This window comes from Pseudorasbora parva, chromosome 6, assembly GCF_024679245.1.
Source record: "Pseudorasbora parva isolate DD20220531a chromosome 6, ASM2467924v1, whole genome shotgun sequence".
Taxonomy (NCBI): Eukaryota; Metazoa; Chordata; class Actinopteri; order Cypriniformes; family Gobionidae; genus Pseudorasbora; species Pseudorasbora parva.
Window position 1 is genome coordinate 7,784,312 of NC_090177.1, and position 15,163 is coordinate 7,799,474.

General features: G+C 37.9%; 1 long non-coding RNA gene and 1 pseudogene across 2 annotated transcripts; one reads left to right on the plus strand and one right to left on the minus strand.

Moving 5' to 3' along the window:
• The window catches only part of LOC137079201 (cytochrome P450 2C23-like), a 28,143-nt pseudogene that overhangs the window by 10,921 nt on the left and 2,059 nt on the right, over nucleotides 1-15,163 (minus strand).
• LOC137079200 (uncharacterized) lies at nucleotides 1,210-4,576 on the plus strand. Of its 2 annotated transcripts, XR_010905427.1 has the most exons (4): nucleotides 1,210-1,267; nucleotides 2,368-2,403; nucleotides 3,146-3,252; nucleotides 4,425-4,576. It is a non-coding gene; the product is annotated as an uncharacterized lncRNA (long non-coding RNA). The 2 variants fall into 2 exon arrangements; XR_010905426.1 differs by lacking the exon at nucleotides 4,425-4,576 and having other exon boundaries at nucleotides 3,146-3,834.

Below are 15,163 nucleotides of genomic sequence, written 5' to 3' on the forward strand. Positions count from 1 at the left end.
CAGATATGGGCAAACACAATCAGTCCCAATGTCTTAGAAGAAAAGGTTCTATCAGCACTACGTATTTGGAACCCTTAAGGTTATAGTATAGTTGAGTATACTCCAAAGACCCTTTTATGCTAAAAGGGTTCTATAATGACCAGAAAGAACCCTTTTGGAACTTATATAAAACACTGCAAAAAATGCATTTCTTTTCAAAGAAAAAAAGTTTTTTCTTTTATCTTAGCAAAAACTCTCTTAATTTTGAGTTATTTTCCCCCAAAATAAGACAATTACTTTTGCTTGTAGTAAATACTTCTTGTTTTAAGAATTTTTAGATGTTTGGACTAGAAACAAGACAAAAATACTAAGTAAGAAAAGCCTTTTTAGCAGTGAACTTTTTAGGGGTTCCAACTACATAGCGCAGATAGAATCTATCTATCTATCTATCTATCTATCTATCTATCTATCTATCTATCTATCTATCTATCTATCTATCTATCTATCTATCTATCTATCTATCTATCTATCTATCTATCTATCTATCTATCTATCTATCTATCTATCTATCTATCTATCTATCTATCTATCTATCTATCTATCTATCTATCTATCTGGCCTAATCAAACTATTTCAAACTTTAAACCTATTTTAAACTTTAAACTTATTAAACTATTTAATAAACTAGTTTATTAAACTATATATATATAGCAGAAGCAGAAGAACAACTCCATAATAGTGTTTTCACAAAGGAGGAAAAAGAGCTTAAAAAAGAGGGGGACAATTTGAGAGAGACTGATAATGAGAATATACTTCCTTCCACAGTCGCTGTATTAGAAACACCCTCATAACAGCATTAAGGTTTTTGTTTTGTTTTGTTTTTATGATACAGAGGTAATAATATAAAGTAGATAATGTATTATTAATAATAATCTGCATTGTAAATGTAAGTTTTGTGTGTGTTTCATATATATATATATATATATATATATATATATATATATATATATATACAAAACGTTAAAACCATAGATAGACTGTATAGAAAAGCGTCATCACGTCTGTGAAAAAGGTAAATTAATTTGTTCTGTAGCATTCAATAAAAATTTATAATGTACAACCTTCTAAAATACTATAAATATGATGTTTGATAAAAGCATTATTTAAAAAATAAATTAATAAAAAAAAATCAAATAGTCATACGTAAGCTATTGCGCCATTTTGCAACCACTTGGCGGTCTTTTTCTAGAGAAGAGTGCGCCGCAGCGAGCTGCCTGATCTGTGGACGGTGAGTAACTTATATTTTGATTATATGCTTCGATGATGTAAAAGTTTTTTTAATGGACTGTATATCATTCCATAACGGATAAAATACGGGATCATAGCCATGTCAAATGAGTCCCGCATCAATCCCCTTTTTTACACACCAATGCCTAACGTCTACTGCCTTCACGTGCTATCGGAAATTTGATTTTAAAAAAACAAAACACTAACGTTAAATTCGTGATTACGAGCTCATGCATTTTAATGTCTTTGTTTCCAAAGCTATCTGTCAATAACGCCTCGTAAACCCGCGCTTCTTCTTTTGTTTTTAACGTTAACGTTACCCTTTTTGCTCATGTGTAAGTAATGCTATACATGAAGGCAAACTGCAGTTCAAAAAAAAGTCGCGGTGGACAAATATTAGTATTATATATTATTCTTTACATTATCAGAGCCTCAAACCTATTATATTTTTAGACACAAAATGCAACGTGTCCAAGTTCTTATTATACAATCATTGATGAAAATCTTTGATGTAATCTTTCAAATTTTAAAGAAGAAGAACAAAAACTATATGAGAGTGGATTAAAAGATGGAACCTTTAAGATGGCTTACTAAAATTCTACCACCAGATAATTCATATGTTTAAAGCCGATCTTCGTATTTAATCACTCATGCTAAGAATCTCGGGACTAATAAGTTAATATATTTGATGCAAATGGTCCAAATATTGTTTGCAAATATTCCCAAATAGATTATTTCCCAACAATAATTAGACCTAGAATTCTGTTCACTGTTCTGTTTGACCTGGTTACGGCTTTGAATAAGTCATGTGTAAAATTATAAATAATGTTTAATACTTTATGATCATAGGCTACATAATAATCTTGTCATATGAAATTAAAAAGAGTTAATTTACAGTTAAAAATGGGACAAATGCTTGTGTATAATCCTAATTTAAGTAAATTAATTAAAGATTAAAAATTCACCTCATGCAGAATTGTTTTGAGTTTTTTGAGGGGCATAAATGCGTATTGCATATTTTACCACACTGAAGGTGGCAAGAGTTCTTTTCTACTATGAGCACTATTATATGCACATACTTATCTGGATTTTTTTTTTCAGATCCTGAATAGTGGTGAGTGTTCTTCAATATACCATGTAAGCAATTTTAATTTATTATTTTACCATATAGAGAGTTTTGCTAATTGGTAGAACGGTGGATCAGCTCACAACGGTCACATACCGTTTAGTAATTAACGAACGTTTTGTAGAGAAATGAAAACATATCTCAAAGTGTTCACAGAAGTGCTCCCAAATATATTTTGTGGTCACACAGATTAAATTTCTGGGCCTATTTCAAGCCTTGCAAACAGTACTTAAATATCAAAGCTGGAGTCTTTAATCTTTCTAATGATACACCGTTTGTCCAGAGAAAGTAACAGGGTTTCTACAGGGTTTGGAAAAGTATGGAATTTGATATTAAAAATAATATGAAAAATATTGTGTTTCCAGACTATTGTCCCCATTTCATTTTCTAAATATAATATTAAGAATTTCTAAATGTATATAATATTTACAATAGTTTTTTTTCTCATGGCGTTTGGATCAGTCTGCCAGCGCTGCCAATCGTTTTTACACTTTATCTGCTGGAGTTTAGGTCTGCAGTGATTAGTTGTTACGATGATAGGCATCAGTATTTATATCGTTTTTACCTCTACACCACTACGTCCGACTGATCCGAGGGCGCGCGTGCGTGTTTCCTGTGGTGTACAAGAGGTAAAAACGATATAAATACAGTTGGTTTTCTCACACAAACCGCTCGTTTCGTGTCTTAGGCCATCAGTGTGTACTTCCGATGGGGAATTCTTTAATTTGGACTTCTCTGTGTATGCTCTTTGAGGTGGTGACCATAGACCTGCATTATGTGAGGCACAGAGTAGAACGGTTTGACCTAAAATGATCAAAATTGAAACTACTGGGGACTCCTACATCTCAGATGCCCATGAGGTAAGCTAAAACATATCAAAAATGAATTTCAAAGTGAACTATCCCTTTAATAAGTTGAGTGTATTTAATCACATAATGTCATTGTCTGTCTCACGATGAGGAATTAATTAGATGAAAATTGAAAATCTTACAAAATGTTACAAAGACTAAATTTCGATAAAACACATTAATAAAACTGAGTTATCATATTATCACAACCACAATGAGAAATTATCAGTCAAATTAGGAAAGACAGCCATCACTGCATTCATGAGTGCAGGTAATCGCAGATGTTCACAGAGTGAGAGTGAGATAACGTATATAATAGCAAAATGATCTTGAGACAAATGCTTCCTTTAAGTTTTGTCAAGGGTTTAAGAACAGAAAACACAAAGTGGCGTTAAAAAACTTCACACCGTTATTGTGTCTCATGTCTGTCAGCGGGCGCTGCCTTTATGCTTTGTTTACACATATTGTTTAATGTTTTGAACTGAATGAAAACCTTGATATAACGTAAGCTTGTTGTGTATATTAACTAATTATACGTTTGTTCAGAAATGCTGACAACTTGATGAATAAAAAAATTATGCATTTTCTTAAAATAGTCATTTAAATAGTAAATAATTAATTAATAGTAAATAATACATTTAATTATATTTGAATATTCGATTTTTATGAGCCCAAATATTCAAATACAATATTTTGGAAAAATGTCCATCCCTACCAATAGATTCATACAGATTAAATTTTGATACTGATCTGTAGTCAAATTGTCAAATTATTTATAATAATAATTAGCCTGTAGGGATGTCACGGTACCAAAATTCCAGTAGTCGGTACCAATACCATAAAACGTTTTATGGTACTCTGCCAATTTTGGTACCACAGCTAAATGTTTTTATTTTATTAAACAATTTTTTATTTATTTAATTACATTCAGTGAGTTTATTATTTATGATGATTATCATTATAAGTAAATAATACATTAACATTTAAAGGCTGTATGCTGTTTAAAAGTAAACATTGTTTATAAAAAATAGATCAAGTGAAAAATAAGCAAAAATCTAGGCATAATTATTAATATTAGAGACGTATTATTACATAGAGCTAAATCTACTGTACAACAGTAACCTAATAGATTCTGTCAATTTCTTCATGTTAAACGTATCTTAAAAATGTATTTGTTTTTGCAGAGGCTCTTAAAGGGATACTTCACTGCCTTTTCATATTAAACTATGTTATTCCCTTAACTTAAACGAGTTGATACACACCTCTCTCGTCTCAGTGTGTGCACTTAATCTCTCTGACGCGCGGTGATGATCTGATAGCATTTAGCTTAGCTCCCTAAGCCCAGTTCATTCACTATGGTACCAAACAGAGATCAAGTTAGAAGTGCCAAACACCTCCACGTTTCCCCTATTTAAATACAGTTACACGAGTAGTTGAACGATCAAGTATGGTGACAAAATAAAACGTGGCGTGTTTCTAATCGGATTAAAAAGGATAACTATAATGTATGGCGGAATAGCACTTCTGAGAGTACTTCGGCTCGGCGCAGTAAAAAGTCCCGGCCGAAACATCTTCCCTTACACCTCCCCCTCACTCGCTCATTTCTGTCAATAGGGAGATGTGAGGGAAGATGTTTTGGCCGGGACTTTTTACTGCGCCGAGCCGAAGTACTCTCAGAAGTGCTAATCCGCCATGCATTATAGTTCTCCTTTTTAATCAGATTAGAGAATTACATCGTTTTATTTTGTCACAATACTTGATCATTCAACTATTCGTGTAACTGTATTTAAATAGGGGAAAAGATGGAGGTGTTTGGTACTAACTTGATCTCTGTTTGGTACCATAGGGAATGAATTGGGCTTAGTGGGCTAAGCTAAATGCTATCAGATCATCACCGTGCGTCAGAGAGATTAAGAGCACACACTGAGACGAGAGAGGTATGTATCAACTCGTTTTAGTTAAGGGAAAAACAAAGTTTAATATGAAAAAGCGGTGAAGTATCCCTTTAAGAACAACCCCCTGACATCCAAAATCAACCAGCAAGAAGCTGAGAGGGCACTCAAAATGGTTTACGGGAGCAAGAGCCCGAGGAGGACAGAGGGCGTCAAGAATGCTCCAAAACAAGGCTACAAATTTAGGTGTACGAAAAGTGTTAAACGTTGCTTGTTTTAAAAAGCTTGTACAACTTGTAGCTTTTGTATTATTTGTGACGAAGAAATTTAATGATTTTGTTCAATAAAATTTGAATTTGAAACTATTTAATTCTCACTGTGTTCTCTACTGCTTTCTGCCATGGTAATTGTTTGCAATTTTATGTGTGGTTTTCTTATTCAGATTTGCTATTTGTTATTTTCAGATTTTTCATTCTAATATGGAAGATTGTCTTGCTATGGAATACAAAAATAAAAGGCATTTGGGACTTTCTCTCACAATCTCACAATTCAACATTTTTCTTTTGTGATTGTGAATTGTGAGACAACAAGTTGTAATTACCTTTTTATTTTTTATTCCGTAGAAACAAGCTTCTATTGCCTATAAATGACTTAATAAGGAAGGCATTTATCTTATTTTAAATTGTTCAAAGCCCTTTATTCTGGTATAACAGATTACAATCCAACTGTGCTCTAATGCTTTAAAATGAATGCTCTTTTGTGTGGTATTGCTACTCATTTAGATGTAATCCAGATTACTAGACCTCTAGTTGGGCCCCACCTAAAACAATGTGAAATCCTGCATAAAACCTATGTGAGTAAATTGCCAGGGCCAATATGGAACCCGTGGACAAACCTACTTAAAGCCTATATTTCAGCCCATATAGTAACCTTGTAGTACTCACAAATAATTTAAAACTGGACAGAGATGACCTTGTACATGTTGCCCACTTGGGGCCCATCTGTTCACAAGAGCTATCCTATATGAAATCTATGTGGGCAGTTGACATGGGGCCATTATGGAACCCGTGGACAATCCCATACAGAGCCCATTTTTCAGCCCATTTCAAACCCACTTGGGCCCCACATACAAATGTTGTCAGGGTTAAAGCTGGGACCAAGATGGGTCTTGTGCATGTTGCCCATTTGGGTCCCACCTGGAGGCGAGTGCAATCCAACATAAAATCTATGTGGGCAGTTGACATGGGGCCATTATGGAACCCGTGGACAATCCCATACAGAGCCCATTTTTCAGCCCATTTCAAACCCACGTGGGCCCCACATACAAATGTTGTCAGGGTTAAAGCTGGGACCAAGATGGGTCTTGTGCATGTTGCCCATTTGGGTCCCACCTAGAGGCGAGTGCAATCCAACATGAAATCTATGTGGGCAGTTGACATGGGGCCATTATGGAACCCGTGGACAATCCCATACAGAGCCCATTTTTCAGCCCATTTCAAACCCACGTGGGCCCCACATACAAATGTTGTCAGGGTTAAAGCTGGGACCAAGATGGGTCTTGTGCATGTTGCCCATTTGGGTCCCACCTAGAGGCGAGTGCAATCCAACATAAAATCTATGTGGGCAGTTGACATGGGGCCATTATGGAACCCGTGGACAATCCCATACAGAGCCCATTTTTCAGCCCATTTCAAACCCACTTGGGCCCCACATACAAATGTTGTCAGGGTTAAAGCTGGGACCAAGATGGGTCTTGTGCATGTTGCCCATTTGGGTCCCACCTGGAGGCGAGTGCAATCCAACATAAAATCTATGTGGGCAGTTGACATGGGGCCATTATGGAACCCGTGGACAATCCCATACAGAGCCCATTTTTCAGCCCATTTCAAACCCACGTGGGCCCCACATACAAATGTTGTCAGGGTTAAAGCTGGGACCAAGATGGGTCTTGTGCATGTTGCCCATTTGGGTCCCACCTAGAGGCGAGTGCAATCCAACATAAAATCTATGTGGGCAGTTGACATGGGGCCATTATGGAACCCGCGGACAATCCTATATGGGGCCCATTTTTCAGCCCATTTCATACCCATATGGGCCCCACGTACAAATGTTGGCTGGGCTTTTCCCATCACATATCAAATCGGAAAGGCATTTATTTTCAAAAAGAATTGAGAAAATATTAGAAAAGTGGAAATAAAGCATCGAACGTGTTTATTAATAAGTGTTTCTCAGTTAGAGAGTGTGGCAAAAGGTGGATTCGAACCTCTGATCGAGTTGCGTCAAAACTTAATGACATGCGCCTTACCCCTACACTACAGCCACGGTTACTGACTTTACACATTCTCTGTCGTTATCCCCTTCAAACAGACGCACAGTACATCCACTAAGTAGACCCCGGCAAACAGAAAGTGTGCCCGAACGACTTCGATTTCATTGGAGGCAACAAGATTTGCCATAATACTTTTTCTGTTTCTTATGGGGTGTGTTTCCATAAACACCAACGTTGGTTGTTTTGTGTTCATTCTAAGAAAACACACATTATCTCATGTTTAGACTTTCCCATACCTACCTATTGTTCTTAACTGTCGTTTTAATTGTAATCGTTAGCATCGTATCACTTGCCAAAAAACCCCATTACTATAATGGGCTTTTAGATGGTAATGTTATCATCTTTATTATTAGTAGTATGCGGTCCGATTTTTCCCGTTGCGTCTGTCAATACTAGCAACCATGCAGCTTTACAGGGGGTATGGCTTATCTAAATGAGATGTAAATGAGCCCTATTGTCACTCCCAGCAGGTGAGAACAGGTGAGAACTGCAAAACTTTAGAGGCTGTTTTCACCCGTTTAAACTTTTCTAAAGGCCTACATTCAGATGGCAACAACTTCTTCAAATATTATCAGATTTCCATGTGTTACACATCGTTGGAAAGCTTGGAGACTACACTTTCAAAATCTGTGAATAACTCAAAATGCCGCAGAACCAACTTGTGTCCCTACTTTCCGTGACTGGTCACAAATGTCATTCTAGGTTCTTCAAAGTAGCCAACTTTTTGCTTTGATTACTGCTTTGCACACTCTTGGTATTCTCTTGATGAGCTTCAAGAAGTAGTCACCTGAAATGGTCTTCCAACAGTCTTGAAGAAGTTCTCAGAGATGCTTAGCACTTGTTGGCTCTTTTGCCTTCACTCTGCGGTCCAGCTCTCCCCAAACCATCTCGATTGGGATCAGGTCCAGTGACTGGAGGCCAGGTCATCTGGCGCAGCACCCCATCACTCTCCTTGGTCAAATAGCCCTTACACAGCCTGGTGGTGTGTTTGAGGTCATTGTCCTGTTGAAAATTAAATGGGGGTCCAACTAAACGCAAACCTGGTGGAATAGCATGCCGCTGCAAGATGCTGTGGTAGCCATGCTGGTTCAGTATGCCTTCAATTTTTAATAAATCCCCAACAGTGTCACCAGAAAAGCACCCACACACGATCGCACCTCCTCCTCCATGCTTCAAGGTGGGAACCAGGCATGTAGAGTCCATCCATTTACCTTTTCTGCATCACACAAAGACACGGTGGTTGGAATCTTCTAATCTTCTAATTAATAAATTTAACTGACCATATCCATTACTGATCCAGTTTATTAAGTGGTACAGGTGGCCTTCCTGAAAAAGATGATCCATTTTGGACCAGGGCTTCCTTTGTGACCTGGATTGTATTGAGCATTATCGTCGGCTTCCACCCAAGAAACAAAGTGCTCATCTCTCCATACTGAGGCATCTACTCGGAGAAGATTTCACAGCACTTCAACAAAACTAAAGCGGTTTAGACATCATCTCACTAAACACAAGGAGAACATAAGACACATTTGCACAAAAAAAGCCTCTATACAATAAACTGAAAGCAAAGAGTGATCTCTGAAACTCGATTGGGTTCTTTAAAAAAATGTGGTATGGTACCCACAAAGGGCAGAGGTCTGGGACCAGGAGGAGTTCGACCTCTGGAGGAATTAATCCTGAAGATCTCGAACAGAACCAGAATGATCAGGCCAAGAAACAGAGCCAGGCCTGCAGAGGCCAGATCTAACTTCATGAGAGTCGCCCACATGATTCCTTTGAAGAGCAGTGGACGACTGTGGGCTTTATAAACAGAGCCAAAGGGGGAGGAGACAGGAAGAGAGTAAGCTTGACATGCCAGTTCATGCTTATGTAAGAGTTATACTAGTGTTGACTGCTAATGCTGCATGCTTCGAAACATTCAAGACATGAAAAAGATTACATTTTTGCAAAACAGTAATTTTACCTTTATAAACTAGCTAGATCCAAGAGAAGATGTTCTTTCACTGCAAAGTGGGGCAAGTTTAGTAAATGACTGACAAGCTCAAAGCTCTCTACTACACACCAGTGGAAACTGCCTACACCTTAATCTTGTTTTTGTTATTGAGATTAGGCAAGAGGTCTGGAAAAGGGGGAATAGGTGACAGCTAAACACAACTAAAGCAAAGGTAAAGCTTACAGTTCAGATTGTTGCATTATCATACATATTTTATACATTTTGTAACAATTAAAATAAAAAAGGTACTACTAAAAATATATACACTCAGCTAAATTATTATTAGAAACACCATACTAATACTGTGTTTGACCCCCTTTCACCTTCAGAACTGCCTTAATTCTATGTGGCATTGATTCAACAAGGTGCTGAAAGCTGAATTCTTTAGAAATGTTGGCCCATATTGATAGGATAGCATCTTGCAGTTGATGGAGATTTGTGGGATGCACATCCAGGACACGAAGCTCCCGTTCCACCACATCCCAAAGATGCTCTATTGGGTTGAGATCTGGTGACTGTGGGGGCCATTTTAGCACAGTCAACTCATTGTCATGTTCAAACAAATTTGAAATGATTCGAGCTTTGTGACATGGTGCATTATCCTGCTGGAATAGACATCAGAGGATGGGTACATGGTGGTCATAAAGGGATGGACATGGTCAGACACAATGCTCAGGTAGTCCGTGGCATTTAAACGATGCCTAATTGGCACTAAGGGCCCTAAAGTGTGCCAAGAAAACATCCCCCACACCATTACACCACCACCACCAGCCTGCACAGTGGTATGGTATGGTATTATATATATATTTATATATATATATATATATATATACATAGAGAGAGAGAAAGAGATGGAGATAGACATATAGACAGAAAGAGCCTTTATGACTTTAGAAAATTAAACAAAAGTCAAAAACTTTCCTATAGCAAACCAAGGAAAGAGCAGGAAAAAAAAAATCAAGAAAAATCAAACCAACATGTGTTCCCTTTTATTTTATTTTATAATTTTAGAGGAACAATGTCTTAATGTCACAATAGGGTTAGGGTATTGCCTTTGTGACTTTAGAAAATATCAGGAATATATATATATATATATATATATATATATATATATATATATATATATATATATATATATATATATATATATATATATATATATATATTGGGGGTGTAACGATACGCGTATTCGTATTGAATCGTTCGGTACGAGGCTTTCGGTTCGGTACGCGGTACGCATTATGTACCGAACGGTTCTTGGACTAATTAATTAGATTTGGAAAATAAAAAAGTGTGTGAAATATAATAATATGCGTTCAACAAGGTAGCCCAATAACCAAAACGACATAACAGGCAATGCCCCAGACACCGCCGAAGTGAAAGAAAAAAAAACCACCAAATATGTTTTAGGCTGCTCAGTCAGGTGCTCGCTTACTCAGTAGGCTACGCGCTGAATGCTCGTGGCAAAATGGCTATTGCGTTTAACAAACCAGAAATAGAAGATCCTCCAATAACCAACAGGTCTGGTGTTTGGGTGAACTTTGGATTCTCTGTAAGCTATGATGGTGTTGGCAAGTGTGATGGATTAAAAAACAACGGTATGTCGCATTTGCTGATTATACAGCAGCGGGAATAATTCTTGTCATGTCAATCAACTCATTTACGCCGACAACAAGACAATAAAAAGGAGAAACAGCCACAAACTATCCCACAAACTATCCCCGCAACATTTAGACAGACATTTCCAACTTATTCAAATGGCAAAAGACATCACCGCGGCGAATGGTCCATTTATAGCCGCGGATATGAGACCTAACGCCCGTTTCACACATACTCCGTCTGCAGTGCGTGTGCGGTGCAAATCTTTTTCCGTACCGATGTTAACGGATGACAGCTTTCACACTGCACGCGGATGTTGTCCGTCAGTCCGTTCCAGGAGCGTTGCGTCTGCAGCAGTGCACTGATCGTTTTCGTACCGAGTCTATTTTTTGCTGCGCTGCATTGCTGCGTTAAAGTGATAGAACATTGTTCGCATTAAAATAAACATGTACTGACGCGAAAATCTACAAATTTTACCACAGATGCAAATAATCTAAACTATAGGCCTAGTCTTGTTTCAAAGTCAACACATGGCTTTTTTTTCTCAAGTAAAGCAACCAAACAACACCTTTCCTGGCATTTAGGTTAAAAAAAAAAGTGCCATAATGGATAGCACTCGTATACTTTCTTTGAGGTGAAAAGCAAGTTCTTTTTGACCTGCAGGATTTCTTTTAAAAGGGTGTAAAAACGAAAGATGAGAAGAGAGTCGGCTGTTTTTGAATAGACTATTGTAAGTTTCTAATTTAAAATGTTTGTGATTTAAGGCTATAACCTATGTTTAAATGTTTTGCCACTTGTGTGAGCTAAATCTAAAGTATATAAATATGAATACATGAATTTAATAAAATGTTGTTTAAATGTAGTAGGCTACGTAACCTGACTTCTATGATAGAATAGGCTAAACAAAGAGAATTGGAATTCTGACGAGGCATGTTCAGTAAAAACTTTTGGATTTAAAATAAAAAATAATGAATAAATGCTGTGTTTGTGGTATGCAACAGCGGATCAGTTGCGGACTGCAAACGCAGCATATGTGAAAGCACTACAGGGTGTGGGGCTCCTGCAATGCACACGCAACGCAACACGCCGCACACACTAATGTAAAGAGCTAATGTCTTATTCCTGCAACTACATAGAAGATGGGTAAGTATAGCTCCATCATTGTTCAATGTAAAAAAAATTTTTTTTCTTTTTGCTGTATCTAAAACATACCAAACCGTACCGAACCGAACCGTGAATTTTGTGAACCGTTACACCCCTAATATATATATCAGGGCTCTACGCTAACATTTTTCTTGAGGAGAACTTGTGCTCCTAATAAAAAAAATTAGGAGCACAGTCAAAAATTTAGGAGTACTTTCTGATCAATAACACACATTCCAAAAAGAACGCTCTCATTACAGGACGATATTTGTCCCTTTAAATTAATGTCCAGGGGCATTTTTACCATTATAAGAGGCATACAAACACATAGTGTTTAATGCAGCTATTGGGTAAATAATGTTGTATGAATGTTTTAAATATAAGTTTTTGAATTTAATAATTCATTACATTTATATAGCGTTTTTCTAGACACCCAAAGCGCTTTACATATAGAAGAGGGGAATCTCCTCAGCCACCACCAATGTGCAGCATCCACCTGGATGATGCGATGGCAGCCATATTGCGCCAGAACGCTCACGACACACCAGCTGATTGGTGGAGAGTGATTACGTCAATCATTATAGGGGGATTATTAGGAGGCCACGATGGACAGGGGCCAATGGGCAAATCTGGCCAGGATGCCGGGGTTACACCCCTACTCTTTATCTTATAGGGGTTGCACCAACTAGTCGACTAATCGACTAGTCAACCTTAATGCTCTGTCATGATGCTTTAAGCTTGACGTCGACTAGTCGCTGGCCTATAGAGGGCGCAACAGGATAAACAATTCCCTGACACTGTTTTGAACAGTTAAAAATGACAGATAAATGCATACTTCAAGAGCTCTCCACAAGACATGTTTGATTACCATCTGGATGCTCAGAATTGATTGGGAGAATGCACGCTTATTGTACACGTAAGTTAATCATCGAGCTAAACTGCGTACTGCATTGCAATGCACACACATAGCCTGATCACGCGGAGATCGCGAGGCTCACACAAAACCATTCAGTAGCGCACAGTTTCTGTTTGTGTTCGCGGATGCTTTATAGTTTCCGGTCGATGACGTCACCACATCAATGACGTTCGATCTCCTGAATGGACTGGTTCTACACGCGCTTCACGACGCAATCACGCAGAGGCGTTCTCACAGCGTTTCGACGCAGCTCGAGTTCCCAGATAGGGAACTGGGATTTATCAATAAAATAGCTTAGAAACTGAAAAGTTCTAGCATATATTTCTTGATAACTAAAACTCACAGCTTCACTATTATTAGAGAGACGCTGCCAGCCGTGCCAGGTAGAATTATTTCACACACAATTACTAATGCATTCATATACATGTAATCTTTATTGTGCTACTTTATCTGTATCTTATTCAGAACGAGCAGAAATCTGTGAAAGATATTATTCAATTCACTTTTACGTAATAGTATAAACTGTCGTATTTTGAGTTTTTCGTCAATTTTGAATTTTTGTGATAATTGAATAAATTCACTTTTACGTAATAGTATACACTGTCGTATTTTGAGTTTTTTGTCCATTTTTACTTATTACTTATTCAAGTAATAAGTAATCCATTTTTACTTATTTTACTTATTCAATTATCAAAAAAATTCAAAATTGATGAAAAACTCAAAATACGACAGTGTATACTATTACCTATAAGTTAATTTATTCAATTATCACAAAAAGTAAAAATGGACAAAAAACTCAAATATCTCTCTCAGAATATCAATCTATCTTTTATTGTTTTAATACTGATTATTTTGGCATACTGTTCATGAAAACCCAAAATTCCTATCTCAAAAATTAGATGATATGCATGATATGCATATCATGAAAAGGTTCCCTAAACGAGCTATTAACCTAATCATCTGAATCAACTAATGAACTCTAAACACCTGCAAAAGATTCCTGAGGCTTTTAAAAACTCCCAGCCTGGTTCATTACTCAAAACCGCAATCATGGGTAAGACTGCCGACCTGACTGCTGTCCAGAAGGCCATCATTGACACCCTCAAGCGAGAGGGTAAGACACAGAAAGAAGTTTCTGAACGAATAGGCTGTTCCCAGAGTGCTTTATCAAGGCACCTCAGTGGGAAGTCTGTGGGAAGGAAAAAGTGTGGCAAAAAACGCTGCACAACGAGAAGAGGTGACCGGACCCTGAGGAAGATTGTGGAGAAGGACCGATTCCAGACCTTGGGGGACCTGCGGAAGCAGTGGACTGAGTCTGGAGTAGAAACATCCAGAGCCACCGTGCACAGACGTGTGCAGGAAATGGGCTACAGGTGCCGCAGTCCCCAGGTCAAGACACTTTTGGGCTACAGAGAAGCAGCACTGGACTGTTGCTCAGTGGTCCAAAGTACTTTTTTCGGATGAAAGCAAATTTTGCATGTCATTCGGAAATCAAGGTGCCAGAGTCTGGAGGAAGACTGAGGAGAAGGAAATGCTAAAATGCCTGAAGTCCAGTGTCAAGTACCCACAGTCAGTGATGGTCTGGGGTGCCATGTCAGCTGCTGGTGTTGGTCCACTGTGTTTTATCAAGGGCAGGGTCAATGCAGCTAGCTATCAGGAGATTTTGGAGCACTTCATGCTTCCATCTGCTGGAAAGCTTTATGGAGATGAAGATTTGGTTTTTCACCTGCTCACAGTGCCAAAACCACTGGTAAATGGTTTACTGACCATGGTATTACTGTGCTCAATTGGCCTGCCAACTCTCCTGACCTGAACCCCATAGAGAATCTGTGGGATATTGTGAAGAGAAAGTTGAGAGACGCAAGACCCAACACTCTGGATGAGCTTAAGGCCGCTATCGAAGCATCCTGGGCCTCCATGACACCTCAGCAGTGCCACAGGCTGATCGCCTCCATGCCACGCCGCATTGAAGCAGTCATTTCTGCAAAAGGATTCCGAACAAGTATTGAGTGCATAACTGAACATAATAATTTGAAGGTTGACTTTTTTTT